Source organism: Panulirus ornatus, chromosome 15, assembly GCF_036320965.1.
Source record: "Panulirus ornatus isolate Po-2019 chromosome 15, ASM3632096v1, whole genome shotgun sequence".
Taxonomy (NCBI): domain Eukaryota; kingdom Metazoa; phylum Arthropoda; class Malacostraca; order Decapoda; family Palinuridae; genus Panulirus; species Panulirus ornatus.
Window position 1 is genome coordinate 33,139,144 of NC_092238.1, and position 11,259 is coordinate 33,150,402.

The window sequence follows — 11,259 nt, forward strand, 5'->3', positions numbered from 1 at the left end:
CTACGAGACCAGCTGTCCTACACTCACACCACGAGACCAGCTTTCCTACACTCACACTACGAGACCAGCTGTCCTACACTCACACTACGAGACCAGCTGTCCTACACTCACACCACGAGATCAGCTGTCCTACACTCACACTACGAGACCAGCTGTCCTACACTCACACCACGAGACCAGCTGTCCTACACTCACACTACGAGATCAGCTGTCCTACACTCACACCACGAGACCAGCTTTCCTACACTCACACCACGAGACCAGCTGTCCTACACTCACACTACGAGACCAGCTGTCCTACACTCACACTACGAGACCAGCTGTCCTACACTCACACCACGAGACCAGCTGTCCTACACTCACACTACGAGATCAGCTGTCCTACACTCACACCACGAGACCAGCTTTCCTACACTCACACCACGAGACCAGCTGTCCTACACTCACACCACGAGACCAGCTGTCCTACACTCACACCACAAGAACAGCTGTCCTACACTCACACCACGAGACCAGCTGTCCTACACTCACACTACGAGACCAGCTGTCCTACTCTAACACTACAAGACCAGCTGTCCTACACTCACACTACGAGACCAGCTGTCCTACACTCACACCACGAGACCAGCTGTTCTACACTCACACTACGAGACCAACTGTCCTACACTCACACTACGAGACCAACTGTCCTACACTCACACTACGAGATCAGCTGTCCTACACTCACACCACGAGACCAGCTTTCCTACACTCACACTACGAGACCAGCTGTCCTACACTCACACCACGAGACCAGCTGTCCTACTCTAACACTACAAGACCAGCTGTCCTACACTCACACCACCAGACCAGCTGTCCTACACTCACACCACCAGACCAGCTGTTCTACTCTAACACTACAAGACCAGCTGTCCTACACTCACACCACGAGACCAGCTGTCCTACACTCACACCACCAGACCAGCTGTTCTACACTCACACATCAGAGTACTAAGAGTAAAATTCATAATATACATCAGTTCTTTTTCATTTTTCCTTTACGTCTGATACATTTACGTAAGGCGTGACCTTACCGGAAGCGGACATGACCTTCACAAGGACAGAAAAGGTCGACCCTAGACCACAGCAGTGTATCCTCACCACACCACCAACACCTGACCAAAGGAATAGAATATTTGACTTTGATATGGAAATCATTGACTCATTATAGACCCGACGTGTTCACATGAAGCACTTTTGATACTCAACCTTACCATGAATATTTTTCTATAGCATACTCGCCTCTAGGTGAATTATCTAATAATCTTGAACTAGGTGAATTATCCAATAATCTTGAACTAGGTGAATTATCCAATAATCTTGAACTAGGTGAATTATCCAATAATCTTGAACTAGGTGAATTATCCAATAATCTTGAACTAGGTGAATTATGCAATAATCTTGAACTAGGTGAATTATCCAATAATCTTGAACTAGGTGAATTATGCAACAATCTTGAACTAGGTGAATTATCCAATAATCTTGAACTAGGTGAATTATCCAATAATCTTGAACTAGGTGAATTATCCAATAATCTTGAATTAGGTGAATTATCCAATAATCTTGAACTAGGTGAATTATGCAACAATCTTGAACTAGGTGAATTATCCAATAATCTTGAACTAGGTGAATTATGCAACAATCTTGAACTAGGTGAATTATCCAATAATCTTGAACTAGGTGAATTATCCAATAATCTTGAACTAGGTGAATTATCCAATAATCTTGAATTAGGTGAATTATCCAATAATCTTGAACTAGGTGAATTATGCAATAATCCTGAACTAGGTGAATTATGCAACAATCTTGAACTAGGTGAATTATCCAATAATCCTGAACTAGGTGAATTATGCAATAATCTTGAATTAGGTGAATTATCCAATAATCTTGAACTAGGTGAATTATGCAATAATCTTGAACTAGGTGAATTATCCAATAATCCTGAACTAGGTGAATTATGCAATAATCTTGAATTAGGTGAATTATCCAATAATCTTGAACTAGGTGAATTATCCAATAATCTTGAACTAGGTGAATTATCCAATAATCTTGAACTAGGTGAATTATCCAATAATCTTGAACTAGGTGAATTATCCAATAATCTTGAACTAGGTGAATTATCAATAATCTTGAACTAGGTGAATTATCCAATAATCTTGAACTAGGTGAATTATCCAATAATCTTGAACTAGGTGAATTATGCAATAATCTTGAACTAGGTGAATTATCCAATAATCCTGAACTAGGTAAATTATGAACTAGGTGAATTATCCAATAATCTTGAACTAGGTGAATTATCCAATAATCTTGAACTAGGTGAATTATCCAATAATCTTGAACTAGGTGAATTATCCAATAATCTTGAACTAGGTGAATTATCCAATAATCTTGAACTAGGTGAATTATCCAATAATCTTGAACTAGGTGAATTATCCAATAATCTTGAACTAGGTGAATTATCTAATGATATTGAATTATGTGAATTATCCAACAATCTTGAACTAGGTGAATTATCCAATAATCTTGAACTAGGTAAATTATGAACTAGGTGAATTATCCAATAATCTTGAACTAGGTAAATTATGAACTAGGTGAATTATCCAATAATCTTGAACTAGGTGAATTATGCAATAATCTTGAACTAGGTAAATTAGCCAATAATCTAGAATTAGGTGAATTATGCAATAATCTTAAACTATAGATTAGTGTGCCTTTTTGCCTCGTACATTCGCCATCGCATGGTAGTTTGGATCATCCTGTTGGGTCCTCTCTCTCTCTCTCTCTCTCTCTCTCTCTCTCTCTCTCTCTCTCTCTCTCTCTCTCTCTCTCTCTCTCTCACATAGGACGTGGACATCTTGCCGTCGAAGGATGTGATCTCGGTGTGGTCCACAGACTAAAGGGGGGGAAAGGGATGTCTTGATGTGGAGGTGGTGGACGACACCAGACGACGTCAGAGAGAGAGAGAGAGAGAGAGAGAGAGAGAGAGAGAGAGAGAGAGAGAGAGAGAGAGATTCATTCTAAGTACCATAATCAAAAAAAGCTTCCTTGGACCAATTAACAATTATCGAAAACCTTCAACGCTAAGCGTATCTAACAACAGTAAGAGAGAAAAAAAAAAGAGAATAAAGGAAACGAAATCTTAACACGCTATTTCCAAAAAGTTTCGTGTTCGTGGTGTCACGAAATCCCCCTTCAAACTTAGGGTCACATTTCGTAGTGATAACGTGAAGGGGAAATAAAACACACACGAAATGAAAAGTTTCATTCATTCTATTTCTAATTTACCTAAGGTGCATCGAATCATATATATATATATATATATATATATATATATATATATATATATATATATATATATATATATATATATATATATAATATCGCCGTGATATACTTGCGTATTAATTTATTGATAATTGCCTTAGATTAATTTCTATGGCTGAGTTCTAATGTTACTCCAAAGTCCCGCCTAAAAGCGTCCTGCCTGACCCAAGGCTGCGTTGCTACCCGTAGCAAGACATCTACAACTCCTCTGGAGTAAGAAGTCTTTGACAGAACCAAGAGGAGACTTTGTGGTACTATCGCTTCGTTATTTTGTTAATTATAACTAAGAACTGTTACACTTTCAGGTGATTACAGTCCTCTGCTAACGACACCAGATGGTGAACGATTATACCAGCTGCCAACCCCAGCTGAGCAACAGCAGGAGCAGCTGCACAAAATAAACAAAAAAACAAAACCTGGAGACATTCTTTCGTTTTCTTTCCCCGTTTTCTTTCCTTTGTTTTATACCTTTGTACTGAGCGCGGCTTTCCTGCAGAAACATTTTCTTTTATGCATACGTCAAAATAAATAATATTCACTCGACTTTTATTTTTGTTTTGTGCATAACACGAAGAGGTTTCCTCGCTTCGTGGATCCGGCACAAATGCTTAAGAACATATTCTCGAGGAGTTCTACACTCATTCTCAAGTATATATATATATATATATATATATATATATATATATATATATATATATATATATTCCTATGAGTCCACGGGGAAAATGAAACACGAAAAGTTCCCAAGTGCACTTTCGTGTAATAATCACATCATCAGGGGGATGATGATGTGATCATTACACGAAAGTGCACTTGGGAACTTTTCGTGTTTCATTTTCCCCATGGACTCATAGGAAAATCTTGATCACGAGCAAAATTGTGATCCTTTCCAACACACACACACACATATATATATATATGAAGAAAATATGGACGAATAAAAAGAATGTCTTCAGTCATCTGTCCCCCATTATAGAATGAAATTAATTCACAAGGAAGTAAAGAATGTATAGATATATGAGTAAGCTCGTAGTATACTATATATGCCCCGTTATATAACGTTGAAGTTAACACGCATTTTATATCTCCCTCCAGGCGAGTGGTGGAGAACTGGAATGAAGACCACAGCCCTGGGGTGTAGATCACAGCCCTGGGGTGTAGATCTCAGCCCTGGGGTGTAGATCACAGCCCTGGGGTGTAGATCTCAGCCCTGGGGTGTAGATCACAGCCCTGGGGTGTAGATCACAGCCTTGGGGTGTAGATCACAGCCCTGGGATGTAGATCACAGCCCTGGGGTGTAGATCACAGCCCTGAGGTGTAGATCACAGCCATGGGGTGTAGATCACAGCCCTGGGGTGTAGATCACAGCCCTGGGGTGTAGATCACAGCCCTGGGGTGTAGATCACAGCCCTGGGATGTCGCTAGGTCGCATCTCACGTCCCCCCACTGACTGACGTAAGGCTACGACGCAAAGGCACGCGAAGATCTTTTCTTCTTAACGACGGACGCTATTACGACTGCCGTGGTCGTACAACACCAGGACAGCCGGGTGCATACGACACTCACTCATATGATCAGGTCAGTCCTTTACCTCCAGTTACGATAAAGGGTTGACGTATGGTTGTGGTATTTCAGAAAATATCTTGGGGACGTGTCTGAATGGAAAGATGGACCGTCAGAAACCAATCCTTTTTATCCATTTTCTTTGTAATGGATATTAATCACTTGCTATGGACAGTGAATTTTTACCTTTAATAAGCTAATACACTACCATTATCACTCAGTAATGGCCAGTGTTGCCTTAACAATAGTTAGGTTAGTGTAGTCGTAGTAGTGACAGTGGGTACTTTGTAGTAGTGGTAGTGTCAGCAGCAGGAGCTGTAGTAGTAGTAGTAGTAGTAGTAGTAGTAGTAGTAGTAGTAGTAGTAGTAGTAGTGATAGTAGTAGTAGTAATAGTGGTAGTAGTAATAGTGGTAGTAGTAGTAGTAGTAGTAGCAGTAGTAGTAGTAGTAGCATTAGTAGTAGCAGTAGTAGTAGTAGTAGTGATAGATGTAGTGTGTACATGATATAGATGATGCTATATGAGCTCTGGTTCTAAATACAGAACCCACGTGAGGCATTATTCTATCTACATTCGATTATTCATAACCTTTGTTTATACCTGTAGGTAATCAATCAACAATACGTCTTAAGATATTCTCAATAAGGAGAAAAAAATGATCATGAATCAAAGGGAAAAATGATCATTATATTACTTTACATTTGTACTTCTCAAAGTAAAGGTAAGAATTATTTATTTATTTATAAATATTCTTAGGACTCCCTTTCATGAGAGACACATAGTTTTTGCTCCAGGACTTTGCTTTTCCATGAACTCCTTGCTGCTCCAGTGCTGCGCTACTCCCAGTAGCAGGGAAATGATGGAGTCCTTTTGGATGGCTCAGTTTTTCGACGGGAGTGTACAGACTTCCTCACGTCTACACACGATGTTGCTCTAGCCTCGTCCAGGGAGACTCTGGCCTCGTCACGTACCCACACATGCCAGGCCGGCTCGCACACCACACCACCACCACCACTACCACAGTGGGAATGTCATTCGCGGTTGAAGATTATCCTTGTGAGTGGAGCGGTGTGTGTCCTGGAAGTGGTGGTGTGTGGTGCCGGTGGTGGAGGTGGTGTGTCGAGGTGGTGTGGTGTGGTGTGGTGTGGTGCCAGTGGTGGAGGTGGTGTGGTGTCGAGGTGGTGTGGTGTGGTGTGGTGTCAGTGGTGGAGGTGATGGTGTGGTAGAATGCCACTGGTGTGGTGTGGTGTGGTGTCAGTGGTGGAGGTGATGGTGTGGTAGAATGCCACTGGTGTGGTGTGGTGTGGTGCCAGTGGTGGAGGTGGTGTGGTGCCAGTGGTGGAGGTGGTGTGGTGTCGAGGTGGTGTGGTGTGGTGCCAGTGGTGGAGGTGGTGTGGTGTCGAGGTGGTGTGGTGTGGTGTGGTGTCAGTGGTGGAGGTGATGGTGTGGTAGAATGCCACTGGTGTAGTGTGGTGTGGTGTCAGTGGTGGAGGTGATGGTGTGGTAGAATGCCACTGGTGTGGTGGAGGAGGAGGTGAGTGTGGTAGCGATGGCCGGAGGGCCAGGATTGCGTCCATGTGAAGGGCGTCGCTCCATCCCTCACGCAGGTTTAGGGGGACGCCCCGGCCATCCCATCCAAAGTCCACCGACAGTTTGGGACGAGTTGGTGTGGCTGACGGCGACGCAGACGGAGGAGGGGCCAGAGAGAGGAGCAATACCATAATGAACCATTTAGAAAATTTGTATCTCGAAACTTTTTCTCCTTTTTCGCCCCCGAGTGTCGCACTGTTATGCAAATAATGACGGGTCTCTCTACAGGAATACTGAGTCGTAAAAAGAGAAGATATAGCAGACATGTGTATACAAGCAACCACGCCGGACGTAGATCTACGCGTGTCGTGGTGTGTGGATCCATTCTTGTCCGTCTGTCTGTCAGTGCAGGAGGTTGATAGATGACCGACGGAAATGGCCAGCCAAACTCGGACGTGGTTGACGGAGATGAACGAGTTGTTAACGTAAGCAAAGTTGGAGGCAGGCAGGCGGGCTGGAGAGAGAGAGAGAGAGAGAGAGAGAGAGAGAGAGAGAGAGAGAGAGAGAGAGAGAGAGAGAGAGATGGGTGCGTGTTGGGAGGAGGAGGAGCAGATAATGCCATGATAATTGTATAATAACAAAAGATAAGGCGTTATCAGCGGTGAGTCTTTAGCGCGCGCGCGCACACACACACACACACACACACACACACACAGAGGACAATCCTATTAGCCTTAGATTTCCATAAGAAAACTACCGCCAATCGAAGCGTCGCATCCAGACGTGTTATTGCCCAGGACTCTCTCTCTCTCTCTCTCTCTCTCTCTCTCTCTCTCTCTCTCTCTCTCTCTCTCTATCTATCTATCTATCTATCTATTCATGTCTCTCTATATATATCTCTCTCTATCTATCTCTCTATCTATCTATCTATCGATCTATCTAATCTATCTAACTGTACATATTCGCCCTCAGGCAGTGTGTGGGTCCAGCCAGACCCCTGCATCATATCGTGTCGGTGGCTGCTGGTTGTACGTTTCAAGTGGTTCTCGTAAGATCGCGAGTTCACGGGTTCGTCTCCCTACCCAGCCGGCCGTTCCCTTGTCCCCCACCCCCTTCAGTTCCCCCCCTCCCCCCTCTCCCCCTCCCCCCTCCCCCCCCCCTCCCCTTTGGGCTCCGTCGCAGGGAAAAGAGAAAGTTTTTGCGAAACACAATTCCAAAACTTAATGCCCCGAGCAAATGCGAGGCAGGGGCGATTTTTATATTTTTTTTTTTTTCTTTTCATCTTTCTTTTTCCTTTGCACTTGCATAAGATATGCGGTGCGCGATGAAGCGGGCGTGTGTGTGTGTGTGTGTGTGTGTGTGTGTGTGAGTAACCGTGTGAGAGGAAGTGTGTGTGCGAGAGTAACCGTGTGAGAGGAAGTGTGTGTGCGAGAGTAGCCGTGTGAGAGGAAGTGTGTGTGTGAGGAACCGTGTGAGAGGAAGTGTGTGTGCGAGAGTAGCCGTGTGAGAGGAAGTGTGTGTGCGAGAGGAAAGTGTAATATTTAGAGAAGTGAGAGAGAAAATAGTAATTCCTACTTAAATGAGGGTCAGGGAAGACGCCGGTCAATATTGTGTTTAATGACGATCAGAAATGATCCATTAACGTGATTAAATGTGGAACGATATTTTCTTAAATTATGCTTTCATCATTTACAATTAAATATATATACCAAATATATATACCAAATGGCGTCCTAGCTTCGTCTCTTCGATGTATATCAACTGACTGTTATATTTCTCTCATGTGTCTCCCCTGATGATGTGATTATTACACGAAAGTGCACTTGGGAACTTTTCGTGTTTCATTTTCCCCGTGGACTCATAGGAATATCTTGATCACGCGCAAAATTGTGATCCTTTCCAATATATATATATATATATATATATATATATATATATATATATATATATATATATATATATATATACCTCGCAAACGCGGGAGACAGCGACAAAGCAAAAAAAAAAAAAAAAAATATATATATATATATATATATATATATATATACTTTCCCTAACATTTATGGATTTACCTGAAGGTCCTTCATATTCTGAACTCGTGGTCTATATTTCCATATGGCTGGATTCTTAACCGCTTTTATATTTGTGTTGTGAGAGAAAGTTCCAAAGGGGGTTTGGGGGGGGGCAAACATGTTTGTGTTGCGTGTTCTGACGTATTGCAATCGGGGACCTATCTGGCCAACTTGAGAGAGAGAGAGAGAGAGAGAGAGAGAGAGAGAGAGAGAGAGAGAGAGAGAGAGAGAGAGAGAGAGAGTGTGTGTGTCTCTCTCTCTCTCTCTCTCTCTCTCTCTCTCTCTCTCTCTCTCTCTCTCTCTCTCTCTCTCTCTCTCCACCGGCAGTATTGTGCTGTATGGTAATTTCTTTCTCCGTTTTCTATGACGGGTAATTGTCGGAACTCTGGATGAGTTCCCTGAGTTACGGTGTTAGAGAGCGCTACTCACGTGGAGGGGGAAAGTTTGTACAGGAGGCATCTTTAGTGAGTTTTCTTGACCCTCGTTGAGTTACCTAGTCCTCGCTAAGTTCACCGGTACTCGCTAAGTTCCCCAGTCCTCGCTGAGTTCCCCAGTCCTCGCTAAGTTCCCCAGTCCTCGCTGAGTTCCCCAGTCCTCGCTGAGTTCCCCAGTCCTCGCTAAGTTCCCCAGTCCTCGCTAAGTTCACCAGTCCTCGCTGAGTTCCCCAGTCCTCGCTAAGTTCCCCAGTCCTTGCTAAGTTCACCAGTCCTCGCTGAGTTCCCCAGTCCTCGCTAAGTTCACCAGTCCTCGCTGAGTTCCCAAGTCCTCGCTAACTTCTCCAGTCCTCGCTGAGTTCCCTAGCCCTCGCTAAGTCCCGTCGTCCTCGCTAAGTCCCCTCGTCCTCGCTTAACCCCCTCGTCCTCGCTCGTCCTCGCAGACTCCATTCGTCCTCGTCGTCGTCACTTCCTCCCCCTCCTCACTCCCTCCTCCCCTCTCCTCCCCATCCCCCTCCTCACTCCCTCCTCCCCTCTCCTCCCCCTCCCTCTCCTCACCTCTCTTCCCCCTCCCCCTCCTTCCCCTCCTCCCCTCTCCTCCCCCTCCTCCTCCTCCCCCTCCTCACCTCTCTTCCCCCTCCCCCTCCTTCCCCTCCTCCCCTCTCCTCCCCCTCCTTCCCCTCCTCCCCTCTCCTCCCCCTTCTCCCCCCCCTCCTCCCCTCCATCCCCATGATTTATGGGGGAGGGGAGGGGGAGGGTAAGTTAACACCAGGTGTGCCCTTCTTCCTCTCACGGTGGTAAGGACAGAGACTTGAGTTCAAGTTGATCCGAGTGATCGCGCCAGAGTGATCTTAGCGAGAGGGGGGGGGGGAGTGATCTTAGCGAGGGGGGGGTTGGGTAGGTAGGTGTTGGGGGGGGGGTTCGTGGGGTGGGGAGGGTAGAAGTAGTAGTAGGACCCTTAACAAGCGCCAACCACGCGAGTGGATCACCTCGTGTGACCAATCACCCACAAAAAGAGGCGTTTTATGGAAACATGTCACCCACTAGGTCCAGGTTGTGTTCAGGTGTGACTTATATATCACCCACTAGGTCCAGGTTGTGTTCAGGTGTGACTTATATATCACCCGCTAGGTCCAGGTTGTGTTCAGGTGTGACTTATATATCACCCACTAGGTCCAGGTTGTGTTCAGGTGTGACTTATATATCACCCACTAGGTCCAGGTTGTGTTCAGGTGTGACTTATATATCACCCACTAGGTCCAGGTTGTGTTCAGGTGTGACTTATATATCACCCACTAGGTCCAGGTTGTGTTCAGGTGTGACTTATATATCACTATGGGTTATAAATTGCATCCTTTTAGCTTTCATTATTTTTTTTCGTCTCTTTTTTTTATTTTTAAAGTCATATTCGAGGTGCGTAGTGATCAATGACGTCAGTCGTGTGGTCAGTGACAAGGGGATGAGGTGGTTGATGACGTCAGTCTTGTGGTCAGTGACGAGGGGGTGAGGTGGTTGATGACGTCAGTCTTATGGTCAGTGACGAGGGGATGAGGTGGTTGATGACGTCAGTCTTGTGGTCAGTGACGAGGGGATGAGGTGGTTGATGACGTCAGTCTTGTGGTCAGTGACGAGGGGGTGAGGTGGTTGATGACGTCAGTCTTGTGGTCAGTGACGAGGGGCATGAGGTGGTTGATGACGTCAGCTTCCTGATCAGTGATTAGTATCGTCAAAAAATATTTTTTTTCCTTCTATGTCCATCGTGCTCAAGGGCCGTACCATTGTGTGCACGGATCGTACCGTCGTGCTCACGGATCGTACCGTCGTGCTCATGGATCGTAAAGTCGTGCTCACGGATCGTACCGTCGTGCTCACGGATCGTACCGTCGTGCTCAAGGATCGTACCGTCGTGCTCAAGGATCGTACCGTCGTGCTCACGGATCGTACCGTCGTCCTCACGGATCGTACCGTCGTGCTCACGGATCGTACCGTCGTGCTCACGGATCGTACCGTCGTGCTCACGGATCGTACCGTCGTGCTCACGGATCGTACCGTCGTGCTCACGGATCGTACCGTCGTACTCACGGATCGTACCGTCGTGCTCACGGATCGTACCGTCGTGCTCACGGATCGTACCGTCGTACTCACGGATCGTACCGTCGTGCTCACGGATCGTACCGTCGTACTCACGGATCGTACCCTTGTCGTTCACAAGAGATTAAAAAAGAGTTTCTATCTAACAGAATTCTACATCATAATACAACCAGAAAACATATGTTATAACACCAACCTTATATATTGA